The sequence below is a fragment of the Ctenocephalides felis genome, unplaced genomic scaffold (genome assembly GCF_003426905.1).
Source record: "Ctenocephalides felis isolate EL2017-DRISC unplaced genomic scaffold, ASM342690v1 CF-g0.4_SCAFFOLD_00845, whole genome shotgun sequence".
NCBI classification, from domain to species: Eukaryota; Metazoa; Arthropoda; class Insecta; order Siphonaptera; family Pulicidae; genus Ctenocephalides; species Ctenocephalides felis.
The window spans coordinates 77,001,116-77,007,825 of NW_020536999.1; the positions used below are offsets into that span (position 1 = coordinate 77,001,116).

The 6,710-nt window shown below is 34.3% G+C and overlaps 8 non-coding genes across 8 annotated transcripts; all 8 read right to left on the bottom strand.

Annotated features, from left to right (window-relative positions):
• Nucleotides 1-152: 152 nt before the first annotated feature.
• Nucleotides 153-225, bottom strand: Trnav-uac. The gene has a single exon. It is a non-coding gene; the product is annotated as a tRNA-Val (tRNA).
• Nucleotides 226-508: 283 nt separating this feature from the next.
• Nucleotides 509-581, bottom strand: Trnav-uac. Its single transcript has one exon. It is a non-coding gene; the product is annotated as a tRNA-Val (tRNA).
• A 339-nt stretch (nt 582-920) lies between these two features.
• On the bottom strand, nt 921-993 carry Trnaf-aaa. The gene has a single exon. It is a non-coding gene; the product is annotated as a tRNA-Phe (tRNA).
• Nucleotides 994-1,123: 130 nt separating this feature from the next.
• Trnav-aac lies at nt 1,124-1,196 on the bottom strand. The gene has a single exon. It is a non-coding gene; the product is annotated as a tRNA-Val (tRNA).
• A 259-nt stretch (nt 1,197-1,455) lies between these two features.
• Trnav-uac lies at nt 1,456-1,528 on the bottom strand. Its single transcript has one exon. It is a non-coding gene; the product is annotated as a tRNA-Val (tRNA).
• A 165-nt stretch (nt 1,529-1,693) lies between these two features.
• Nucleotides 1,694-1,766, bottom strand: Trnav-uac. The gene has a single exon. It is a non-coding gene; the product is annotated as a tRNA-Val (tRNA).
• A 165-nt stretch (nt 1,767-1,931) lies between these two features.
• Trnav-aac lies at nt 1,932-2,004 on the bottom strand. Its single transcript has one exon. It is a non-coding gene; the product is annotated as a tRNA-Val (tRNA).
• Nucleotides 2,005-2,104: 100 nt separating this feature from the next.
• Trnav-uac lies at nt 2,105-2,177 on the bottom strand. Its single transcript has one exon. It is a non-coding gene; the product is annotated as a tRNA-Val (tRNA).
• Nucleotides 2,178-6,710: the final 4,533 nt, after the last annotated feature.

A 6,710-nucleotide genomic window follows, 5' to 3' on the forward strand; every position in this document is an offset into this window, starting at 1 on the left:
AACAACGTTTGCCGGGTCAGCTAGTATTTAATAAAAGCTTAGAATAAATATTGAAGACTTCGATGTATGATTCATCGTGAGATTGCACCGACAGTCAATAAACCACCAAAAGCCTTCATTGGATTTGAATAAATATAGAGGATTTCATTAGATGATTCCGGCCGGGATCGAACCGGCGGCCTTCTGCGTGTAAAGCAGATGTGATAACCACTACGCCACGGAACCTACAAAAATAAAACCCATTTGCAGCAATATTGAAGACATCATGAGATTGCACCGACAATCAATAAACCACCAAAACCCTTCATTGGTTTTGAATATATGTAGAGGATTTCATTAGATGATTCCGGCCGGGATCGAACCGGCGGCCTTGGAACCTACAAAAATAAATCTCACTTGCAGCAATATTGAAGACATCACTGTAAGATTCATCATGAGATTGCACCGACAATCAATAAACCACCAAAACCCTTTATTCGTTTTGATAAATATAGAGGATTTCATTAGATGATTCCGGCCGGGATCGAACCGGTGACCTTCTGCGTGTAAAGCAGATGTGATAACCACTACACCACGAAACCTACAATAATATTTAATAAAAGCTTAGAATAAATATTGAAGACTTCGATGTATGATTCATCGTGAGATTGCACCGACAGTCAATATACCACCAAAACCCTTTATTGGTTTTGAATAAACGTAGAGGATTTCATTAGATGATTCCGACCGGGATCGAATTGGCGGCCTTCTGCGTGTTTAGCAGATGTGATAACCACTACACCACGGAACCTATAAAAATAAAACGCAATTGCAGCAATATTGAAGACATCGATGTAAGATTCATCATGAGATTGCACCGACAATCAATAAACCACCAAAACCCTTTATTTGTTTTGATAAATATAGAAGATTCCAGTAGATGATTCCGGCCGGGATCGAACCGGCGGCCTTCTGCGCTTTAAGCAGATGTGACAACCACTACACCACGAAACCTACAAACATAAACTCCATTTGCAGCAATATTGAGGACATCGATGTCAGATTCATCATGAAGTTGCACCGACAATCAATAAACCACCAAAACCCTTTATTCGTTTTGATAAGTATAGTGGATTTTATAAGATGATTCAGGCCGGGACCGAACCGGCGGCCTTCTGCGTGTTAAGCAGATGTGATAACCACTACACCACAAAACGTACAAAAATAAAACGCATTTGCAGCAGGCATCGCCAATATTTAATAAAAGCTTAGAATAAATATTGAAGACTTCGATGTATTATTCATCGTGATATTGTTAGTGTGTCAATAGACCACCAAAACCCTTTATTGGTTTTGAATAAATGTAGAGGATTTCAGTAGATGATTACGGCCGGGATCGATCGTTGTATTGATAGTGGTCAATGGACCACCAAAACCCTTTATTGGTTTTGAATAAATGTAGAGGCTTTCATTAGATGATTCCGGCCGGGATCGAACCGGCGGCCTTCTGCGTGTAAAACAGATGTGATAACCAATACTCCACCGAACCTACAAAAATAAAACGCATTTGTAGCACGCATCGCCAATATTTAATAAAAGCTCAGAATAAATATTGAAGACTTCGATGTATGATTCATCGTGAAATTGCACCGACAGTCAATAAACCACCAAAAATTTACATTGGTTTTGAACTAATATAGAGGATTTCATTATATGATTCCGGCCGGGATCGAACCGGCGGCCTTCTGCGTGTAAAGCAGATGTGATAACCACTACACCACGGAACCTACAAAAATAAAACGCATTTGCAGCACGCATCGCCAATATTTAATAAAAGCTTAGAATAAATATTGAAGACTTCGATGTATGATTCATCGTGAGATTGCACCGACAGTCAATAAACCACCAAAAGCCTTTATTGGATTTGAATAAGTATAGAGGATTTCATTATATGATTCCGGCCGGGATAGAATCGGCGGCCTTCTGCGTGTTAAGCAGATGTGATAACCACTACACCACGCAACCTACAAAAATAAAACGCATTTGCAGCAATATTGAGGACATCGATGTAAGATTCATCATGAGATTGCGCCGACAATCAATAAATCTCCAAAACTTCATTAGATGATTCCGGCCGGGATCGAACCGGCGGTCTTCTGCGTGTAAAGCAGATGTGATAACCACTACACCACGGAACCTACAAAAATAAAACCCATTTGCAGCAATATTGAGGACATCATGAGATTGCGCCGACAATCAATAAACCACCAAAACCCTTTATTGGTTTTGAATATATGTAGAGGATTTTATTAGATGATTCCGGCCGGGATCGAACCGGCGGCCTCGGAACCTACAAAAATAAATATCATTTGCAGCAATATTGATGACATCACTGTAAGATTCATCATGAGATTGCACCGACAATCAATAAACCACCAAATCGTAGGTAGGTAGAGTAAAGGTAAAGGTAGAGCACCAGATATAGGTAGAGTAAAGATAAAGGTAGAGCACCATATATAGGTAGAGTAAAGGTAAAGGTAGAGCACCAGATATAGGTAGAGTAAAGGTAAAGGTAGAGCACCAGATATAGGTAGAGTAAAGGTAAAGGTAGAGCACCATATATAGGTAGAGTAAAGGTAAAGGTAGAGCACCAGATATAGGTAGAGTAAAGGTAAAGGTAGAGCACCAGATATAAGTAGAGTAAAGGTAAAGGTAGAGCACCAGATATAGGTAGAGTAAAGGTAAAGGTAGAGCACCAGATATAGGTAGAGTAAAGATAAAGGTAGAGCACCATATATAGGTAGAGTAAAGGTAAAGGTAGAGCACCAGATATAGGTAGAGTAAAGATAAAGATAGAGCATTAGATATAGGAAGAGTAAAGGTAAAGGTAGAGCACCATATATAGGTAGAGTAAAGGTAAAGGTAGAGCACCAGATATAGGTAGATTAAAGGTAAAGGTAGAGCACCAGATATAGGTAGAGTAAAGGTAAAGGTAGAGCACCAGATATAGGTAGAGTAAAGGTAAAGGTAGAGCACCAGATATAGGTAGAGGTACATTAAAGGTAAATGTAAGGCACAATATATAGGTAAAGCACCATATATAGGTAGAGGTAAATTAAAGGTAAATGTAAGGCACAATAAATAGGTAGAGGTGAATTAAAGGTAAATGTAAGGCACAATATATAGGTAAAGCACCATATATAGGTAGAGGTAAATTAAAGGTAAAAGTAAGGCACAATATATAGGTAAAGCACCATATATAGGTAGAGGTAAATTAAAGGTAAATGTAAGGCACAATATATAGGTAAAGCACCATATATAGGTAGAGGTAAAGGTAAATGTAAGGCACGATATATAGGTAAAGCACCATATATAGGCAGAGGTAAATTAAAGGTAAATGTAAGGCACAATATATAGGTAGAGGTAAATTAAAGGTAAATGTAAGGCACAATATATAGGTAAAGCACCATATATAGGTAGAGGTAAATTAAAGGTAAATGTAAGGCACAATATTGCGGTAAAGCACCATATATAGGTAGAGGTAAATTAAAGGTAAATGTAAGGCACAATATATAGGTAAAGCACCATATATAGGTAGAGGTAAATTAAAGGTAAATGTAAGGCACAATATATAGGTAAAGCACCATATATAGGTAGAGGTAAATTAAAGGTAAATGTGAGACACAATATATAGGTAAAGCACCATATATAGGTAGAGGTAAATTAAAGGTAAATGAAAGGCACAATATATAGGTAAAGCACCATATATAGGTAGAGGTAAATTAAAGGTAAATGCAAGGCACAATATATAGGTAAAGCACCATATATAGGTAGAGGTAAAGGTAAATGTAAGGCACGATATATAGGTAAAGCACTGTATATAGGTAGAGGTGAATTGAAGGTAAATGTAAGGCACAATGTATAGGTAAAGCACCATATATAGGTAGAGGTGAATTAAAGGTAAATGTAAGGCACAATGTATAGGCAAAGCACCATATATAGGTAGAGGTAAAGGTAAATGTAAGGCACGATATATAGGTAAAGCACCATATATAGGTAGAGGTAAATTAAAGGTAAATGTAAGGCACAATATATAGGTAAAGCACCATATATAGGTAGAGGTAAATTTAAATGTAAGGCACGATATATAGGTAAAGCACCATATATAGGTAGAGGTAAATTAAAGGTGAATGTAAGGCACAATATATAGGTAAAGCACCATACATAGGTAGAGGTAAATTAAAGGTAAATGTAAGGCACAATATATAGGTAAAGCACCATATATAGGTAGAGGTAAATTAAAGGTAAATGTAAGGCACAATATATAGGTAAAGCACCATATATAGGTAGAGGTAAATTAAAGGTAAATGTAAGGCACAATATATAGGTAAAACACCATATATAGGTAGAGGTAAATTAAAGGTAAATGTAAAGCACAATGTATAGGTAAAGCACCATATATAGGTAGAGGTAAAGGTAAATGTAAGGCATGATATATAGGTAAAGCACCATATGTAGGTAGAGGTAAAGGTAAATGTAAGTCACGATATATAGGTAAAGCACCGTATATAGGTAAAGGTAAATTAAAGGTAAATGTAAGGCACAATATATAGGTAAAGCACCATATGTAGGTAGAAGTAAAGTGAAGGTAAATGTAATGCAAAATATATAGGTAAACCACTATATATAGGTAGAGCTAGAGTATAGGTAAAGGTATATATATATATATATATATATATATATATATAAGAATAAAAATAATCAATAAGCCAACGTTGTTTATACATGTTTGAATAAAATGCTCCCCGATGTCACATTGCTAGAGCGGGGATTCGAACGACCAACTCTATGCATACAAAGTCAACGCGTTAACGATCTTCGCCACGACAAATACATATGCACAGTTACAACAAATCCATATATATATATATATATATATATATATATATATACTAGGTGACCCGGCAAACGTTGTTTTGCTAAATAAGGTATATTCTAAACAATTTCTAGAGAATCAAATATATTAATACTTTCAGTGTATAGGGATGTGTTGTTTGAATGCTATATACAATGGGATATTATAAAAACAATAAACCCCATTAGTTTGTCTATATTTTGTCAATACAATCAATCTGAAAGTTTTATACACTTTCTATAGAAAACATGGTATAATCCAATCCAAGTCTTTTTCGGTTTTTCCACTTATTGATTACGTTTCAAGTTTTTCAGATTCTTTTTGGATTCTGGATTTTGTGTATAATTGTAAATAATACCACTGAGCTTATACAAAATTTTCAAATTTCTGCGAGGAGAGATAGAAAATGAATTAAGTATTTCTTCAAATTTTACTTTCAGCAAATATAAACTATATTGTGAAAACCGTAACAATTATATCACAACAATTAACACATATCAAACGAACAATTATAAGAATGAAAATAATCAATAATTAATAAAGTTATTAGATTAGATAAAATGCTTCCCGTTGCCCGATTGCCAGAGCGGGGATTCGAACGTACAACACTATCCATACAAAGTCAACACGCTAACGATCTCAGCTACGACAAATAAATACATGTAATTTCTACATCCATATATATATGATAGCAATGAACTTTAAAAAATATATGCGATTGAAAAATATATTAATTGAACACAGTTCGCCATCTATATTGAATTTGGAGAACACTAAAACAGAATAAAGCTAATTTGTTCTGTAAGAGGGCGTCCATTAATCACGTGAGGCTTTCAAGGGGCGGGAGAGTTTAAAATATCACGTATAGTAAGGCGTATAGTAAGATATCACGTGTATTTATTTTGTACCTGATTTTTTTAGAAAAATCCAAACATTTTCAAAAAAAAAATCCAAAAATTTTACAATTTCTTCAAGTAACTATGATTTCAAGTAACCTATGATTTTCTTAAAAAATATTATACTCTTAAAAACTCACCCAGAAATTAACTGCAATCTGGAACTAGAACTTTGTCCACAAAATACTTCCAAACACTCACTACTACTTCGAACAAAACTAAAACACTTCTCAACACAATTTTTTTTTCAAACAACCTTCCACCTTGTGCACGACACCAAAGACTGATCTACTTTTCAAGACCACCCATAAGTATTAAAAATATTACATAAACCTAAACAAACAAATGTCTGATTCTAAATAACTTTTTTTTATTTGCACTTCTTGAACCGAATTTAGAATCATGCGTTGTTCGTTACCCATTAATTTGTCATATTTACAATTTTCAAAATCATTGAACAAACACAATCGAAAAGTGATAAAAACTTATCTCTTGAATTATCACGTAAAATTTATATGTTATAGTAAAGTGATAATAATAGAATAAATATGGAAAAATGAAATTCATCGTATCGATAGTAATAGATAAAAAAATTCGTCGTATGTAGGTCAAAAAATTTTATATCGATTAGATTTTTCGGCAAGTTTTGCGTAAATTGTACGGTACCTTTTTTTTCAATTCACTTTTTTGCATTTCACTTCACTTCACTTAAATTAACTTAAATCTTCAGGCAACGAAAGTCCGTTACGCCAATATGGCGTCAACTGTCAACCGCCATGTTGAAACTGAAACATCAAATTTAATTGAAATGTATAAATATTATTGAACAGAATAAATATACTTCTACCAAGGTACTTATTACATATAAATATAAATATAAATAAAAATAAAAATATAAATCTAAATATGAATATGAATAT